The sequence below is a fragment of the Canis lupus genome, chromosome 9 (assembly GCF_003254725.2).
Source record: "Canis lupus dingo isolate Sandy chromosome 9, ASM325472v2, whole genome shotgun sequence".
NCBI classification, from domain to species: domain Eukaryota; kingdom Metazoa; phylum Chordata; class Mammalia; order Carnivora; family Canidae; genus Canis; species Canis lupus.
Genome location: NC_064251.1, coordinates 19,306,690 through 19,326,784, shown reverse-complemented (window position 1 = coordinate 19,326,784; position 20,095 = coordinate 19,306,690). Strand labels below are relative to the sequence as shown.

At 46.3% G+C, this 20,095-nt stretch overlaps 1 long non-coding RNA gene across 2 annotated transcripts; it reads right to left on the bottom strand.

Moving 5' to 3' along the window:
• Positions 1–2,343: 2,343 nt before the first annotated feature.
• Positions 2,344–15,695, bottom strand: LOC112655307 (uncharacterized). Of its 2 annotated transcripts, none has more exons than XR_004818990.2 (4): positions 15,609–15,695; positions 14,343–14,510; positions 11,545–11,642; positions 2,344–2,777 (listed from the first exon to the last, which is right to left on the bottom strand). It is a non-coding gene; the product is annotated as an uncharacterized LOC112655307 (long non-coding RNA). The 2 variants fall into 2 exon arrangements; XR_004818991.2 differs by lacking the exon at positions 15,609–15,695 and adding an exon at positions 15,378–15,514.
• Between the last annotated feature and the right edge of the window lie 4,400 nt (positions 15,696–20,095).

The window sequence follows — 20,095 nt, the reverse complement described above, 5'->3', positions numbered from 1 at the left end:
TAGAGCAGACGTGTTGGGTCCTGGGAGTGGGAAGGAAAAGGGAGATAGGATCTGGTGTTTGGAGACCAACATCCTAAGCTTTGCTACTGTGTAAATATGGACCTAAAGTCCAGTTCCCTGCTCCGTGAAATGACATTCATTTGAGAGCCGGCAGCCTAGACCTAGGGCCAATTCCACAATCCCTAAGAACCAGCTTTCCTGGCATCCTAAAACCTGTGTGTCTATGCAGATTACCCGGCCTCCAAATTGCCCCGCTTGCTGAAGTTTGTTTAGCACAATCGCATTATGATAAAGCTTAATTCCCAGAAGACATTGTAATTTTGAGGCTATGAAGCAACTCAAAGTGAACTTATGAGGTGTTGACAAGTAGAGGTCATGGGGGGATCAGCTTTTTATTGCATAGAAGAGCATCTTCTATAATCAGCTGGAGGCTTATCTGCAGCTGGATGTTGCCTAAGAGTGAAAATGTTTCCTCTCTTGAGCAGGGCAATGTGGAACTTTTCTACACCAGTCTTTTTAAACAGAACCCTATTATTGTTCCTGTCGTCATCAAATTAATTGATGAGAGTTTATAGTTCTTGGAAGAAAGAAATAGAAATTCTAAGGAAGAGACGGGAGATGTAGAAAGCCCTTCTAATGACACATAGGAATGAGTAAAGTTGAGCCAGGGGAACGTCCTGGAACCAGCCTGAAGGGCGGGCCCAGCAAAGTGTCCCAGGGCAACTGCTTTTGGCATTCAGATTTTTTTTTTCCCAAGCTCAGGTCTGAGGGCCTCTCAGCTACAGAGCCCAACCAGGCCACAATGATTACACAAATCACAAACATCTAGTACCAGCCCAGTCAGGCCCGAGCCCAACTTTTTCTGAATAGTAGAACTTGCACATTTGAGGTCAAGCTCTGTTGGACACAGAGAGGAAGGGTATTTGGGAAAAGACAGACTTTTTCCAGAAATTCTCTGGCATCCAGCCCTCTCATCCCCCCAAAGCAAGGCATCACCACAAAGGCTGCTCAGATACTAGGGAAGCTTTCTAGATGCAATCCACTCAATCACCTCAAAGTACGCTTTGGCTGCGTCTCCTTGTGCCTAGTGCTGAGTTAGACACTCAAGTAGGGGTTGGAAGGTAATTGAACTTGGCATTAACCCTGTGTTCTCTGTGTGAGGGAGTTGAACACTTCTGTGTTCTGGGCACTGTGGATTCAGACTGGGGGTTCAGAGGTGAGGAAGACTTCCCTCTACTGGGGGGGGGGTGTTCACAGTCCATGGGGAGACAGACAATGGGTCTGGCTTGACTGTCCTGCTGCCCTAGGGCTGGACCCCACCTGGGCAGACCCTGAATCCTGACCCACTTGCAGTGGTCACTCTACCCTTGCTGCACTATTATTATACCCTCTAGTAATCCACTGGCTGCCTGATGGGCCAGCTGGTTGACCTAGCTGCCAAATAGTAACACATCTTGATGATTGAGTTTGTTGGTACCTCCTGAAACATTGTTATTGAGGCAAATCCCTAACTCATGTAACCCTAATGGAGGCCTGCCTGAACAGACCTCTGACTGATGGCTATGCAAATACAAGCCAAAGAGCAGGCTAAAGTGAGTGCTTAGAACAAGGCCCCAGGAGAGCTCAGAGGGACATTTGAATAATGTTGGGAGCAGTGTTTCCCAAATCCTGTGAGGTGCTCCTCTAAAACAAAAAGATTTTGTGGACAAATAAGTTTGGGAGGGACACCTGGGTGGTTCAGTCAGTTAAGCGTCTGCCCTTTGCTCAGGTCATGATCCTGAGATCCTAGGATCAAGTTCCATGTTGTATTGGGCTCCCTGCTCAGTGAGGAGTCTGCTTCTCCCTTTTACTCCACCCCTCTCCCTGCTCATGCTCTCTCTCTCAAATAAATAAAATCTTAAAAAAAAAAAAAAGTTTGTGGGATAGTTCATACTCTAGCTAGCTTCCCCCTTAGCCCTGGAACACACTGAAGGCTCTGAGACTCCTGGATGAAGAAACATTACTTTTCTAGCCCATCCTCTGTGGCTACTTAGCTGTGTCAATGTTTCTTAAAATGAAACGAGAGGGCACTCATCCCAGAATCTCTCGGGGGTGCTTGTTGCCAATACAGAATCCCCAGCCTTGCTGCAGACTTTCTGAGTCAGAATCTCTGGAGCCCAAACCCAAGAATCTGCTTTGAACAAGTTCCCAGTTAATTGTGTTGTGTGCTCAAGTCGAGAACCCCAGCTAAACCTTCCTTGGCCTTGGCTTTTTCTCAGAGTGTTGTAAAGATCAAGAGATAAACTTGAGCAAAAGATTAGTCAGAAAGAAACTACACACTTCCCAACTCGTTCTATGGGGCCATTGTTACCCTGATAACAAAACCAAGCAAAATTCAGTACAAGAAGAAAAAAATAGAGATCAATAAAAATAATGACTAGAGATATAAAAATCCTCCACAACACACTAGCAAATCAAACCCAGCAACATATCAGAAGGATTAGATACCATGATCAAGTGGGATTTATCCCAGACATGTGAGGTTGGTTTACCATCCAAAAATCAATGAACGTAATACAGCATATCAACAGAACCACTGGACCAAAAAAATGGCACAGAAGTTGGATGTGCACATGGAGTCAAGGAGGAGTTTCAAATGACCTGATTCAGAGGACGAATTGCTGGTGGTAGAAAGGGTAGGATTTCTCAGGAGTCCAGTTCTTGATAAGTTGGGAGGAGATGGTACCTGGAGCATATGGAGCCAATGGTCTTGGAGAGGAATAGTGACACTCTTCCAACTGTCATAAAGAAAAAGAGAACTTGGTACAAAAGGGGAAGTGGGAAAGTGAGGGTACTCCTGAGGAATTGCTCTTGTATCCTATTTGACATTATCTCCTCGCCTTTTCTTCTTTCTTTCTATAAGCATTTATTGAGCACCTACTGCATGCTCTGACACTGTTCTAGGTCCTGAGGATACAGCAGGAAACAATTTGTTTTGCTCTTTTCTCCAAAAACATTTTATTAAGAAAAATGTTAAACATACAGAAGATTTGAAAGATTTTTATGTGCGTGCTCATATACCAATTAGATTCTACGTTTAACACTTTGCTCTGTTTGCTGAATCTTGTATCCATACATCTCTCTCCACCTACCCACCCACCCACCCTTCCATCCTTTAACTTTTTTGAATCATTTCAAAGAAAGTTGTGGACATCAGTATCTTTTACCCAGAAACACTTTAGGATGAACATAATTAATGAGAGTTCAGTATTTGTTTATCTCTTTTTAGGTAAAATTTATATCCAAGAAATGCACAGGTCTTAATTATACCCGAATCTCAAGGATGAGTGAATTTGGACAAATGCCCACAGCTGTGTAGTAACTCCAATCCCTATCAAGGCACAGTATGTCATCATCACCCCAGAAAATCCCCTATGCTTCTTCCCAATCTCTTCCTCTCCCTACCCAGGTACCATTATTCTCATTTTTTTCACCAGAGATTAGTTTTGCCTATTCTAGGACTTTGTATAAGTCAAATTGCATTATACGTACTCTTGTGTGTCTAGGTTCTTTTAGCCCAATGGGAGATTCATTCATAATATTGCATGTATAGGTAGTTCATTCTTCTCATTGCTAAGTAAATCCCCTTATATGATTATACCAAAATAAAGTATTTATTCTTATTTTATAGTCATCAGAACTGTTTCTAGCAATGAACATTCTTGTGGTCATATATATATATATATATTTTTGGACATGCTTTCATTTCTTTTAGGTGAATACCTAGAAGTAGAATTGTTGAGATGGTTTGTGTTTTAAGAAACTACCAGATCTTTATCCAAGGTGGTTGAACCATTTTACATTCCTTCCAGGAATGTGTGAGAGCTCTGATTACTCCAGTGCCAACATTTGATGCTGTCAGTCTTTAATTTTTGCTATTTTGGTAGGTGTATGTTGGTGTCTCATTGTGATTTTATTCTTCATTTTCCTAATGACTAATAATGTTAAGCACTTTTTCCTGTGCTTCTTGGTCATCTGTATATTTCCTTTGTGAAGTCTTATTCAAATCTTTTGTCTATTTTAAGAATTGGGTTCTCTATCTTTTTATTACAGAGTTGTAGGGGTTCTTTATATATTCTGTATACACGTCCTTTGTCAGATATATTTTGCAAATATTTTCTTCTAGCCTGAGGCTTGCTATAATTTTCTTAATGGTGTATTTTGATGAGCAGAAGGTTTTTATTTTCTTTTTAAAAAATATTTATATATTTATTCATGAGAGACACAGAGAGGGAGAGGCAGAGACATAGGCAGAGGGAGAAGCAGGCTTCTTGCAGGAAGCCCAATCTGGGACTCGATCATGGATCCTGGGATCACACCCTGAGCCAAAGGCAGATGCTCAACCGCAGAGCCACCCAGGAGTCCTGAGCAGAAGGTTTTTCTATTTTGATGAAGAAAAATGTATCAATCTTTTAAATATAGTTATTTTTTGTAGTCTATTTTAAGATATCTTTGTTTACTGCTAAGTCTTAAAGATATTCTCCTATATCTTCTTTCAAAAGCTTTATGATTTTAGTTTTTGGTTGAGGTCTATCATTATTTTGTGAATGATGTGAAGGAGAAGTTGATGTTTCTTTCTTTCTTTCTTTCTTTCTTTCTTTCTTTCTTTCTTTCTTTCTTTCTTTCTTTCTTAGATTTCATTTATTCATGAGAGACATACAGAGAGAGGCAGAGACACAGGCAGAGGAAGAAGCAGGCTCCATGCAGGGAGCCTGATGTGGGACTTGATCCTGGGACTCCAGGATCATGCCCTGGGCAGAAGACAGGCGCCAAACCTCTGAGCCACCCAGGTGTCCCGAAGTTTTTTTTTTTTCCATGTGGATAGCTGGTTCTACCACTATTTGTTGAAAAAACTTTCCCCTTTCCATTGAAAAGCTTTGGTGATTGTATAAAAAAATCAAATGACTAGTTTAATTGTTGGTCTATTTCTGGGTTCTCTCTTCTATTCCATTGATCCATTTGTTTGTCATTGTGATAATACCACAATGCCTCGATTACTATAGCATTATAATAAATCATGAAGTCAGGTAGGGTAAATTCTCTAATTTTCTTCTTTTTCAAGAAGCTTTGAATATTCCAGATCCTCTGCATTTCCATAAAAATTTTTGAGTCAACATGTGAATTTCTACAAAAGAATCTGCTCTGCTGGAATTATAATTGAAATTGGGTTGCATCTGTAGATCATTTTGGAGAGAATAGACATCTCAATATTGATACTTGATACTGAGTTTTGCCAATCCATGAACATATTTCTCCATTTCCTTAGGTCTTCTTGAATTTCAAATTTCTTTCAGCAATATTTTGTAGTGCATAGGTTTTTTAAAATTTTTTTATTTTCCCAGTTTATGTCAGTTTTTAAAAATATATTTTATTTAAATTCAATTTGCCAACTTATATATAGTATAACATCCAGTGCTCATCTCATCACGTGCTCTCCTTAAGGCCTGTCACCAGTTACCCCATCCCCCCACCCTGTAGTGCACAGGTCTTATGCATCTTTTGTGAAACTTATTCCCAAGTATTTCATGTTTGTTTTTTGTTTTTTTTTTCATGCTGTTGTTAAATGAAATTTTTCAAATTTCATTTTCTAGTATTGCAACAGAGCTGGAAGCCAGAACAGTGACAGGAAGGACAGACTTTCAGGAGGTCCTAGATGTTGGGACATGGAGATGGGGGAGGTGCCATTGTTTGCAGGCAACTGCAGAAGGGCTGAGGGAGTGACAAACACGTTGATGTGACCGGAGGGAGGTCAGATGCACGATAAAGCATGGAAGGCCAGCTTCCTTTCCCTCTCCTGTTCCCAAGAAGGGAAGGCCTTCCTCAACTTCCTCTTAGGAGAGGAAGGGCAGGCCAGTGCCAAAACTGGGGTCTTGGGAAAGTGTTCTTGTTCTCCCTTCCCCAACTTTCTGAGCTGCCTCAATCCAACCAGCCCTCTAGGGGGCGCTGCTGCCACCCTGGCCTGGGAGGAGCATGGCCCTCTGTGGTACATTCTGTCCTCTGTATGAGAGGCTGTGGTGGCCTCTGGTCCTCAGCTGGCTCAGCCTGTAGGGAAGACATGGAAGCAGAAGCACCTAGGATTTACTGGGCTCAAACTATCACCACCACACTCCTGGGCTGGCTGTCTGCTCTCCCCTACCTACTGCCACCCTCAAGGTTTCTCCAGCCCCATTTCTTCATGTCACCCCACCCAGTTACAGAGGCAACTGCCCACACCTCTCACAAAGGCCAAAACTTCCACGTCATGCTCTAAGGAAAGATTCTCAAGAAGCAGAAACTGAACAAACCGAAGCTCCACCCATCCTGGGTTCTGTCCCCCATCCATTAGGAAGGGTGGGTGAGAGGAGGGAGGGGAGGAAGTCACAGGGATAGCCCTGTTGCTAGGCAAAAGGAATGTTGGGGGGCAGTGGCAGTGCCAAAGGGGGCTGTCACCCCTCTGTATTCTCCACAATGCCCCTCAAGCCCCTTCCAGGAAAGGTGTACCCACCGTGCTTTGAGACAATGTCAGTTCTGTAACAATGAAACCCCCAAATACATTGCTTCCGTCTTACTAATATACCAGTTCTGAGCAGTAGTTCTGGGATTGTGGGTGGCTTTCCTCCAATGCAGTGATTTAGAGACAATTTAGAGACCGGGCTTTTTGCATTTTTGAAGCCCTACCATCCCCTGGTCTAGCTGTCATCCTTGGCACCCATCTAGGAGGAGGGGAAGGAAACCCTGCAGAAGGCATAACCACTTGGCGAAAGCCTTGGCACAGAGGTGACACCCTTTATTTACTTTTGCTCACTTTCCATTGGCAAGGACCTATTGTGGGGCCACAGTTCGACACAGGGAGCCTGGAAAAATGTGGCTCCTGGCTCCGCAGCTCTTTCCCAGGGACAACTTGACACTGGAAAGAAGAATTTGGATTTTGCTGCCCCTGCCACTGAGCCCTGCTGAGTTTTAACCAGCCTTGAGAGCTTGTTCTATAAACTGTAGAGGGCTGTTTGGATTTGACAAACCCCTTCCCAAGTGTGGATGTCTCATGATTTTCCTCTGTCTCAGAAGTTGCTTTCCACCTCACTCAGCCACCCCCTGCACCTCCTTCTAGACACTTTGCCTAAATCTGACTCCAAGAAGCTAAATCAGCTTCCAAGAAGCTTTTCAGGGATCTTAGTATCCACACTGAGGTCTTCCATTCTCTGAGCACCCTTTTTGCCATAAAACAGGAGCAGGAGCAACATTTGGGAGCAGATCTCCCCCTTCCTCATCTGCTCACAATGTTTGAAATTCTCTCAACTGAGGACCAAGGCTTTCTCCTCACAACTAACACCAAGGCTTCAGACACAGGTGCCTTGGGAAAGAGGACAGAACTCTCGCACACTGCAGGTCCATATAGATCCTTCTAGAAGGGAGGGAAGGAGACAAGGGTGCTCTGGGCTTAGGGCATGGCCAGTTTTGGACCAGATGTCCCCTGCTTTGCTGGTGTCTTAGCTAGTCTCCTCAATCATATATTGAGCATCTTCAGCTTTTTCTAAGCAAATTGAGGCTAATTAAATAGCCTGTATTTGTTAGTGCTTACCACGTACCAGGGATTGCTAAGCACTTTTTATGAGCACTATCTGATTAATCTTCTTAACAGTCTAATGAGGTAGGGACTTTTATTTGATCCCTGTTCTACAGATGAGAAAAGTAAGTCTCAGAGAAATGAACTTTCCCAAGGTCACAGAGCTAACTATTGATGGAGGCTGGGTTTGAACCTAATTATTCAACTTCAAAGTTGGCTAATTCCTTGTGCCTCTGTATCCCTATTCCCTGGGACACCCGGTGTGGCAGAGGCACCCAGTACTCACTGATTAGCCATGTGCTCCTCCACACTTCCTTGCCTTCCTTGTGGTCATGTGACTAACTCTGATCGGTGGGTTGTGAATGGAAGGGACATATGTCATTTCTGGACCAAAGCATTTAAATGTTGGACCCTCCTGTTCTTTTCCTGTTAGTGGTGAATATAGGGGCCATGGCTTGAAAGGGAGGAGCCCCTAGAAGGATGCAGCTTGGATCAGCAGGCCATTGTACAAAGGACAGCTGACCTGGAGAGTTGTCTGACTTGTGTGAGTGAGACACATCTCTGTTGTGCTAGAGCCCTGAGATTGAGAGATTAATTTTTTTTGAGAGATTAATTTTTTACTGCAGCTCACTATGGCTGTTTCTGACTAATATACCAGAACAGAATTCCAGACACATCACTGTTGTACCCACTTGGCTACTGAGAACAGAGAACACCAGACATGTTGTTATGAGAGTCCCAGAGTAAGCATGGGGCTGAGGGGACTGCCCCAAGACAAGCCACCAGAAACAGATGGGAGAGTACTGAAGGTCTCTCTGAGCCCCCACATAGCAGAGACCCCTGGGGTCTGGCCTCCTGCTCTGCTTCCTCTTCCACACGGCATTAGGCTTTTCCCTATTGCTTCTTTCCCAAGCTGCTCATTTTTGGCACAGCTTCTCTGTGTCCACACACCGCACCCTCCCAAAGCTTCCAAACACTAAGGCCCAGATGCCACTGGCTCCTCTCCAGATGCTGGCCAGAGTGCCTGGAAGTCTCTGAGCCTCATATTGTCTTTTAGATGTATCCCTGTGGATGCAGAGCTCTTGCAATCTGGGCAATCACCACTTTCTGGCCCCCACTGACTCTGGAGCCATGGGCTGGGAGTGGCAGGCAGGAAGCCCAGGGTAGGGCTGCCCATTATCAGGTCAGGCCTGGGGAGAAGGAGGGGGTCTCAGGACCCTGGGCTGGCTCCTGCCTGGGCCAGGACAGTGAGAGTGTTCACTCCTCATCCAGACAGTTCTCAAACGCTCATCTCCGAGTGTCTCTGTGGGGAGGACCCTGTATGGGTGCTGGGGGAGCACAAAGCCAAGAGGCTGTGGCCCTGCCTTCCAGGAACTTCTATCCCATAGGCTCAAATAGGACATTAGCTATGGAAAAATCACAACACAGGGGAGTATAACAGTCAGGGATTTTTTAGTTATAAGTAACTGGATGTCTAGATAGAAAAGGTTGTGTGCTTCTCACTTCTGAAAGTGATTCAGATTCAAATGTAATTTTCTGGAATGCTAATTTTTTAAAAGATTTATTTATGGGGCAGTCCTAGTGGCTCAGCGGTTTAGCGCCGCCTTCAGCCCGGGACCTGATCTTGAAGACCCAGGATGGAGTCCCACGTCAGGCTCCCTGCATGGAGCCTGCTTCTCCCTCTGGCCTGTGTCTGTCTCTTCTCTCTCTCTCTCTCTCTCTCATGAATAAATAAATAAAATCTTAAAAAAAAAAAAAGAACTTAAAAAAAATCTTTAAAAAAATTAAAAAAATATAAAAGATTTATTTATTTTGGAGAGAGAGCGAGAGTGAGCAAGCAGGAGGAGGGGCAAAGGGAGAGAATTTCCCAAGAAGATTCCTGCTCAGCGTGGAGCCTGATATAGGGCTTGATCACACGACCCATGAGATCAGGACCTGAGCCAAAACCAAGAGTCAGATGTTCAACCCACTGAGCCACCCAGGTGCCCCTGAAATACTATCTTCTTTTTAAACACTATTTTTTGAAATAATGTGTGTGATGTGTGTGTGTGCCAAAATTAACATGGACTCTTTAGATGTTCTGATTGCAGAATTCAAAGTAAGTTTATCAAAGCTGACATCTTTATCTTTTTGTTAGCCCCCTAACTTCTCTGTTACCTTAAGTCCATGCTTTGAGTTAATCAAACTGAACCAACTCAAAAAAAGAGTATTTTGTCCCCATGTCTAAAAAAAAATCCAGCTTCAGACTCGGCTGACTCCAAGGCCTTGTATGCAATCTGCCTGGCTCTGCTTTTCTTTGTTTTGGCTTCATTCTCCTAGGACTATATTCTGTGTTTGTCAGTCTCACCTGAAAAGATGGGTCCATCTCCTGGTCATACCAGGAAAACCCTGATTTAACTGACTCTGGGTCCCAGGCCTGATCCTGAACCAATCTCTGTTGGGGATGGGGATGGGGGTGTTGAAGAGAACATGTGATGCTTTGGCTGCTAGGCCTGGGTCATAGGCCCCTCTCTGGATACTTGGGTGCAGTCAGCTTCTTCTGGATCACATGCCAAATCTAGGGGAAGATTGGGGTGCTATGATCTGAAGGAAGATGAATGAGGAGTGGGGTAACAGTGCCTACTGTTGACAGAACAATGAAATGTGCCCTCTGAAAGGTATGAACCAGGGGCTGTGGGAGTTCAGAGGAAGGAGATGTCTCTTTTATTTTTATTTTTTTAAAGATTTTATTTATTTATTCATGAGAGACACACAGAGAGAGGCAGAGACAGGTAGATGGAGAAGCAGGCTCCCCGCAGGGAGCCTGATATGGGATATGATCTCCAGATTCCCGGATCACACCCTGAGCCGAAGGCAGATGCTCAATCACTGAGCCACCCAAGTGTCCTGGAGATATCATTTTTAGTTAAGGGGATCAAGGAAGGCTTCATGGAAGAGGATGCATCTGGGTTGGGCCTTGAAGGGTGACTGCCATTTGAATGTTAGATCTGGGGAGTTGGAGAAGAAAGAAGATTCTGGGCAGAGGGTTAGCATAGAGAGGAGCAAAGGCTGAAGCTGAAAGAGGGAAAGGCTTGAATGCCAGGTCAAGGGGTATGGATTGAACACCAGGGAGGCATTCATGCATGTTTCTGGAACCAATGATGGAGTCATCAGATGTGAGCTCCTGAGAGCTGATACTGTTTGTCAGAGGGGGCCTGACCCCTTGTCCTTCCCCATCCCCTTGGGTGCCCACAGATCCCTTCTCCTTTGGTTCAGCTCAGACAAGGCTAGAGTTTTCCAATAGAAAAGCTCACTGAGGGGATCCCTGGGTGGCTCAGCAGTTTGGCGCCTGCCTTTGACCCAGGGCATGATCCTTGGAGTCCTGGGATCGTGTCCCACCTCGGGCTCCCTGCATGGGGCCTGCTTCTCCCTCTGCCTGTGTCTCTGCCTCTCTCTCTCTCTCTCTCTGTCTCTCATGAATAAATAAATAAAACCTTAAAAAAAAAAAAAAAAGAAAAGCTCACTGAGAAACAGGGAAAGTGAAAGCACCAAGTGTGATTATAGAGCTTAGCTTTTTCCTCACAAAGTTCAGAAAGCCCGAGTACCTCTTACATCCCCCATACTCTGGGCTTCACCTCCTCTCTCCCACCCTGTGAGCTGAGCCTGAGGCTGGGGTGGGAAGAGGGCAGAGGTGCCCACGCTCTGGGGACCTCAGGCTCTCCTACCTTACCCCTGTCCTGCCCCAAATAGTACCTGCTCCGCAGCTGCCCTGGCCTGGGATGAGCAGGTTACCCTCAGTTCTCATTTCTCAGGTCCTCCCCTGACACTGCCCTCATCAGAGATAACTCCGAGATGTCTGCCAAGAATCAGAGGAAATCCCTCCAGGGTAGGGTCATGGACCAGCCACAGGTATGAGCTTTGGAGTTAGTCAACCTGTGCTTGAATTCCATTGCCAACCCTTAAGGACAAGACATGTAGCCCACCTGAGCCTCTGCTTCCTCTTCAGCAAGATGCCACAAAGAAGCTCCACCTCACGAGCTTGGTCGGAGGATGAAATGTTTGATCCGGGCATAAGGTACATCTGCAATAAATGGTGGCGATGATGATGGTCAAAATGAAGAAGATGAACGAACCAACCAACCAACCAACCAACCAGGGGGAGAGGAAATGACCAGCAGAGTCTGGTCCCTCGGAGCAACTGAGCTTAGACTGCGCGTGAAGCCATGTCGCTGGGCAGACGCAGGCCAAGGGAGGCCAGGACAGGGTGCAGGGGCCGAGGGCATCCAAAGCAAGCTCAGGATGGCTGGAACAGGCCTGAAGGATGAGGTGAGGCCAGCCGGCAGGAGGATCAAGGCTCAGGCCAGGGCTCTCCAAACTTTACTGATACCCTTTCAGGAAAATAATTTTAGGCTATATCCCCCAAATGTATTTATTTACTTATTTATGTCAGGAACATATACTATTACACTAATATAGTATGCTCACTGTGAAATTATATATATTTTTATAAAATTACACATAAAATGACAATTTTAAAGAGATTTCAATAAGAAACAAACGAATTATGCCTCATCCATACAACGGAACACAACTGAGCTATAAAAAAGAATAAAATCTGGGATCCCTGGGTGGCGTAGTGGTTTAGCGCCTGCCTTTGGCCCAGGGCGCGATCCTGGAGACCTGGGATCGAATCCCATGTCAGGCTCCCAGTGCATGGGGCCTGCTTCTCCCTCTGCCTGTGTCTCTGCCTCTCTCTCTCTCTCTCTCTCCTCTGTGTGACTATCATAAATTTAAAAAAAATTAAAAACTAATAAATTAAAAATAAAAAAGAATAAAATCTGGGACACCTGGGTGGCTCAGTGGTTGAGTGCCTGCCTTTGGCTCAGGGCATGATCCTGGAGTCCTGGGGTAGAGTCCCACATTGGGCTCCACGCAGGGAGCCTGCTTCTCCCTCTGCCTATATCTCTGTCTCTCTATCTCTGTCTCTCATGAATAAATAGATAAATAATCTTTTTTAAAAAAGGAATGAAGTCTTGTAACTCAACAATAAGAGGACAACTGAAGTTAAAAATGGACAAAAGAGGGGTCCCTGGGTGGCTCAGCGGTTCAGCGCCTGCCTTTGGCCCAGGATGTGATCCTGGAGTCCTGGGATCGAGTCCCGTGTCAGGCTCCCAGCATGGAGCCTGCTTCTTCCTCTGCCTGTGTCTATGCGTTTTTCTCTCTCTCTCTAATAAATAAATAAATAAATAAATAAATCTTTTTAAAAAAATGGACAAAAGATTGAGTAGACATTTTATTGGAGAAGATATACAAATGGTCAATAAGCACACAAATATGCTCCGTTTCATTTTTATCAGGGAAATGCAAATTAAAACCACATGCGATACCCCTTCACACCCTCTAGAATCAAAAAGATCATAACAAGTGCTGTCGAGGATGTGGGCAATTTAGAATGGTCATCCACCACTGGGGAGAATGTAAATAGGTGCCACTGCTTTGGAAAGCAGTTTCATAGTTTTTTAAAAAGTTAAACAAAAACTGATCACGTGTCGCAGCAATGCTTCTAGGTATCTATCCACCCAAGAGGAATTAAAACATGGGCACCACAAAGACTTGTCTGCGAGTGCTCATAGCAGCATCATTCACATTATAAAAACCTGTGAACAGGGGATCCCTAGGTGGCCTCACAGTTTAGCCCCTGCCTTCAGCCCAGAGTGTGATCCTGGAGTCCTGGAATCGAGTCCTACGTCAGGCTCCCTGCATGGAGGCTGCTTCTCCCCCTGCTTGGTCTCTGCCTCTCTCTGTGTGTCTCTCATGAATAGATAAATAAAATCCTTAAAAAAAAACAACAACAACAAAAATCCTGTGAACATCCTAATATCCATCAGTTTGTGAGTGGATAAACAAAATGTGAAATACCCATACAATGGAATACTACTCAGGAGTAAACTCATTAAACATGCTACCACATGGATAAATCTCAAAGACGTGATGTTTAGTAAAAGAAACCAGACACAAATGACCATATGAAATTTCCAGAGAAGGCAAGCCATAGTGAGAGGAAGCAGCTCGATGGTTAGTGGGGTGAGGGGTGGGGGTGAGGATTAAACTTTAAAGGACCCAAAGGAACTTTAGGGATGATGGAAGTATTTGAAAATCGATTATACTCAAAACTGCACAATTCTGTAAGTTTACTAAAAATCATTGTACAGTATACTTACAGTGGGTGAGTTTTGTGCAAATTCTATCGGCAAAGCTGTTTTTAGTATATGTGCTCCTAAAGTGAGCACAGTGAAGCCATTTTTTAAAAAAAGATTGTCTTTGGGGCACCTGGATGGCTCAGTTGGTTAAGCATCTGCCTTTGGCTCAGGTCATGATCCTGGAGTCCTGGAATCAATTCCCACATCTGTCTCCCTGCTCAGTGGGGAGCCTGTTCTCACTCTGCCCCTCTACTGCTCATTCTCTCTCTCTCAAATAAATACATACAGTCTTTAAAAAAATAAAAAGATTGTATGTATGTATGTATGTATGTAGTTAGAGAGTGTGTGTGCAGCGGAGAGAGGCAGAGGGAGAGAATCCCAAGCAGACTTCAAGGCTTAACCACCCAGGCACCCCATAGCCAATTTTTTTTTTTTAGCCATTAAAAAAAAAAAAAAAAAGCAAAATGAGGAAGTTCATCTGTATAGAAAGTGGAAAAGGTAAAGTGTGAGTATGCTGCTGTCTACACTTTTTAAAAAAGAAAAAGTGTGCATAGATATGTTGTATTCATGTTTATACTTACACATTTATAGGATGCATGTCAGATGGACTTGCTTGTATATGTATAGCTTCTCTCTGGAAGGATACACAAAACTGATGGTGACATTAGGGGGCTTGGGGTAAGGAACTGCATGGCTGCTGGACAGGAGGTAGAGGACTGACTTTTGCACCTTTACATTCTTCTTCTTTTCTGAAAAAAATTTGTAGTAAAACACATATAGCTTGAAGTTTACCATCTTAACCCTTCTGAGGTATCCCGCTCAGCGACATCCTGCACATTCACACTGCTGTGTAGTCCTCCCGCTCTCCCCCTCTAGGAGTCACCCACCTTTCCAAGCCAGAGCTCTGTGCCCACTAAACACCAGTGTCCCCACTCTAGTCACTTTCTAGAAGTGGAATCCTCCAACATCTGCCTCTATGTCACCGAATACTCTCACTGAGCATAATGTCCTCGAGGTTCATCCATCCTGCAGCAGGTGTCAGAATTTGCTTCCTTTTTTTTTTTTTTAAATTTTCTTCCTTTTTAAGGTTGAATAATATTCCACCGCATTTTATATATACCACATTTTGTTTATTCTTTCATTTCTCCATGGACCCCTGTGCTTTCACCTTTTGGATACTGAGAATAATGCTTCTACCCAGATGGGTGTACAAATCTTTCTTGGAGACCCTGGTATCTACCTTTCTCAGGTGAGAAAGATACTTAGAATATGTGAATACCTAGAATATGTGAATATACTACATGTTTGAAAGAAAATTTTTAAAGGATGAAATACAAAGAAAGAGACTAGGAAGTTGTACTATTTCTCCCCACATCTCCTTCGGAGGCCCAGAGAGCAAGGGCGCCCTTCGAGGAGGAGCGCTGGCGGGGAGGGCCGAGCGGGGCGGGTGGGGGCGCGTCCTCTCTGCAGCGCAGGGCAGCGCGCGTACCCCAGGGGTCCGCAGGGCGGGTGTCGCTTAGTCCCCGGAGGCTGAGCGCTGCTGTGCCCTCGCCGCGCAACCCCCCGCCCCCGGGGCGCCGGGCCCCCGCCGCATTCCTGCGCCGCCTGCTGCCTACCGGGTGACTCAGGGCGCAGGCAGCCGGGGAACGCCCCGCCGCGTCCCGGGCCCGCAGCCGCTTTTCCTATTTGGAAACTCTGTAGCCGCCTCCGCGCGCACCAGCCAGCGCCGGGCTCCTCCCGGCCCCTCGTAGGCGGCTCGGGAAGGAGCGCAGGGGAAGCCTGGGGACCAGCGCCCTTTCTGCAGGGCGGTGGGGGTGGGGTGGCGGGAGGGGAGGGGGACGACCCACCGGCCCTGGAGAGGATGGGTGCCTTCTTCTCCCTTGTCCCCAGTTCAAGAATCCCGAAATGCCTGAAAGCCAGATTTACAGGATGGCAAAACCTGACCCGAAAGGACATGTGACTAGGTTGCAGTCCTTATTTATCCCACAGAACGTGGTGCTTACAGATTTTACTGCGGAAATGCACCTGAGTACAAGATGCTGTCCCAGGTCCCCTGGAGGAGCTACATAATATACAATCGATGCACTGATTTTCCTTTCTAAAACCAGAGAATGGGGCACCTGGGTGGCTCAGTGGTTGAGCATCTATCTGCCTTTGGCTCAGGTCGTGATCCCGGGGTCCTGGAATCGAGTCCCCACATCGGGTTCCCCGTGGGGAGCCTACTTCTTCTCCCCCTGCCTCTCTGTGTCTCTCATGAATAAATAAATAAAATATTAAAAATAAAACCAGAAAAAATCCAGATTCCAAAACCCATTGGACTTCCAGAAGTTTATGTTTATTTTTTTAATTTTTAAAAAAAGATTTTATTTTATTTATTTTTTTAAAGGATTTTTATTTATTTATTCATGAGAGACACACACACACACACAGAGAAGCAGAGGGAGAAGCAAGCCCCATACAGGAAGCCTGATGTGGGATTCAATCCCAGGACTCCAGGATCACGCCCTGGGCCAAAGGCAGGCACTAAACTGCTGAGCCACCCAGGGACCCCTAAAAAAGATTTTATTTTATTTTATTTTATTTATTCATGAGACACACACATACACACACAGAGAGAAGCAGAGGGAGAAGCAGCTCCATGCAGGGAGCCCTATGTGGGACTCGATTCTGGGACTCCAGGATCAGGCTCTGAGCCTAAGGCAGATGCTCAACTGCTGAGCCACCCAGGCGTCCCAACTTCCAGGAGTTTAGATGAGACACTGTGGGTCTGTGCTGTGCCCATTTTATGGAGCACCAGAGTCAAGGCTCAGAGAGCTGGGGCACAGCTGAGAATGGGCTGGCAGTTGGAGTCTGAGTTGCTCTCTCTTCTCTGACTTGCCTCCCCCAGGACTCTGTCCACTTTGTGTCCCGCCTCCTTTCCTGTCCCTCCTCTGGGAAGCTTTTCTGGATCTTCCCCCCCCCGCCCCCCCCCCCCCCCCCCCCCCCCCCCCGCCAGCCAGAGCTGATCTTTCCCTCTGGGGTCTCAGAGCCCAGACCCATGCCTACCACTTATGGACATTTGTTGGGATACAAGAGAAGGTGGTGATTAGCAGACTGACCCGAAGCTCCAGGTGCTCAGGATCTAGCCTTGACTTGGCCACTTGGCAGCAGTGTGAGCTCTGACAGGTTACTTATCCCTCTTGTGCCTGTTTCCTCATCTGTAAAGGGGCATGTTAGTAATAATGTCCCGCAGGGTTGGTGTGAGAATTAGAGAATGTGACCTGGTTTGGATAAAATGCAAGACACCCAGATTACATGGGACTTACCTATGCTAAGAAAAATTATTTATTTACTTGAAATTCTAATTTAACTGGGTGTCTTATATTTAAATTATTTGCCAAATCTGGCAACTTTAGTCTGGCACAGAGTTAGTTAGTCCCTGGTGTATGTTAGCTGGTTTTTTTTTTTATTTTTATTTTTTGTTAGCTGGTATTTTAAAAAAAGATTTATTTATTTGAGAGAGAGAGAGAGAGAGAGAGAATGTGCATGCATGAGCTGGAGGAAGAGGTAGAGAGAATCTGAAGCACACTCCCTCCACGCTGAGCACAGAGCCTGACCTGGGGCTTGATTCCCAGGATCTTGAGATCGTGACCTGAGCCGAAACTAAGAGTTGTCCGCTTAACTGAGCCACCCAGGCACCGTGGTTAGCTGGTATACTAATAATAAATGTTGAATGACAAAAAAAGCTTTTTATCATAGTATTTGTATGTGCCTCGTCTTTCCACAGTAGATTAAAAGCACTTTGAAAGTATTCATTCATTCATTCATTCATTCATTCATTCACTTAAATAACTTAACAGTTATTTATTGGGCATCTCCTACATGCAAATCATAGTTCCAAGCTTTGGGGATAAAGCAGTGAATCAGAACGAGTCCCTACCTCATGGAGCTTCCAGTGTGACAAGGAGAATGCATATTAAGCATGAATTACCCCATGTGATTAATAAGCATTGTGACAAGCCCCTAGGAGACATCTGAGCTCTAAGGACAAGCTGGGTGGGCACCCAAGCCTGAGACTTTTCCATCTTTCCCCTCCCACTCCTGCCCTGTTTCCTGCCTGGTGGGTGGCTGGACACGTGCTAGGGGACACGGAGAGATGCTGGGACAGGTGCTCCTGATCCCTGGGAAGGAGAGTCAATGTGCACAGTGCTTTCTACAGCAGTGCTGATCCCCGCCCCCAGGCCATCCACACTCTCCTCATCCTCCCTGGGAATGGGGTGAGGTAGGAGGGGGTCAGGTCCAGCTTGGGAGAAACTCTGCCTGAGATCGAGGTGGATCTAGGCTGAATCCAAGACCTCATCTTTAGGAACATCTCCTGTGTGTTTGTCCAGTTAGCAGGCTCTGGGTGGGGGCTAAGAGAAGGGGTTTGGGGTGAACTGGTGTCTCTGGAGAGGGCATGTGAACTCGTGATGTCAGTGGAGGGGAGCACCTTTAAAGATCAACTGTCTTGACATTTGGTGGATGAGGAAACTAAGCTCTTGAGAGGAAAGTGCCTTCTGAATGTCACACAGCTCTTTCCTGGTGGAGCTGCCACCAATACCCAGGCTGACTCCCAGGCCAGAGTCCCTGCCCTGCCCCCTCTGGGCCGCAGCCCCCATGGCGTTCACCAGCCTTCTCCCCACTGGGAATCCCCAAGGAGGGGTCACCTGGGAGCCAACGGTCTGCCCTTCTCCCACATCCCCCAGGCAAGTTTCTGGGCAGTTCAGGCTCCAGGCCTCTGTCAGCAGCTCGGAGCAGGGTGGCCGCTGAAAGCCAACCTCAAACAACAAACGAGAAATTTGGCCTTGAAAAAGTTTCACTTCCCAAATCTCACCGTGGTGGCTACACTCTGGGCAGGGATCTGATATCTCTAATGCGCTCTCACCAGCTCCTCTTGAAAACTCTGAGAAGTTTGGCTGGTGACCTGTCCAGGCTCACCGAGGGCAGGGCCCTCCTCCCTTCTCCCCGGTGCTAGGCACCGATTCAGCCCCCCACCCCCACCTCTGCCACCCAGAAGTGGCTCTGTGAACATACACACCCCCATCCAGCCCAGTGGTCCCCAGTCCTCTGTGTGTCCACACTAGAGATGTCCATGACAGACAGGACAGAGTTTCCACCTGGATAGTGTCCCCTTTGTCTCCTCTCTATGCCCACATCCACTGCCTTAGTGAGGACCCTTGCTTCTCTTTCCCAGTGGTCTGGGATCACATGAAGTCCTGTGGCCTAATGTGGAGACTGCCATCAGACAGCCCAAGTTCACCTGGTGCCACCACTCCTAGCCATGTGTGGCAGTTCTAAAACATGTCCACAGGGATGCCTGGGTGGCTCAGCGGTTGAGCGTCTGCCTTTGGAGCTGGGCGTGATCTCAGAGTCCCGGGATCGGGTCTTGTGTTGGGCTCTAGGCATAGAGCCTATTTCTCTTCCCTCTACCTGTGTCTCTGCCTCCCTCTCTCTGTCTCTCATGCATAAATAAATAAAATCTTAAAAAAAAAAAACACGTCCACAAATTCTTTGGCACTGCACCCATTGAGAACTGGGGTCTGTGTCTTCTCTTTTGAAGCTGAGCCAGCCTTAGAGAGAGTATGGTGACAGTAGGGCAAGATAGAAGTGCTGTGATAGGGCTTCCCAGGCGAGGTCGGGTGGACACTTCAGCTTCCTTCAAGTTCTCCAGGGACATTCATCATTGGAGCTCTGAGCTGCCATGTGAATGGTACAAAGTCTACCATATTGTAAGGAAGGCTGCACGTAGGTGCCAACAGTCCCGGCCAAGGTCTGTGCTGCCAATGAGCATCAGCTATAGACAGTGGGGGGAGCTGCACTTAGAAAGGGATGAGCCGGGGGTGCCTGCCAGGATGCTGGAAGCTCCTCAATCAGGGCCCGCTGAGGAGTGGAAGCTTGACTGGCCCTATGTGGCTTGCAGGCCCAGAAACTCAATGTTATTATGATCTTCGGAGATGGATGGGTTTGGAGGGCCAGAGGCCCCCCCCCCAAAATCTGAGCTCATAATAATGAGAGGCTTTGGCTCTGGGGGCTGCCCCCACCTCTTGAGTCAGCACCCTCCCTTCCTATGGGCTCCAGCGTGGGCAGAGTGTTCTCAGGGTCATCGGGTTAGAAGGAACCAATGATCTGGCCTGTTAAAGCACACCCACTCTCTAATCTATGTTTCCTTTATTTCTTTGTTACTTAGCTTCCAGTAGAGTAGGAACTTCATGAAGGCAGGAGCTTATAGGGGTTTATCTGTGTTGAATTCTACTACATCTCCAGTACTTACAACAGTGTCTGGCACATAGTAGGTGCTCAGTAAACACTCACGAGG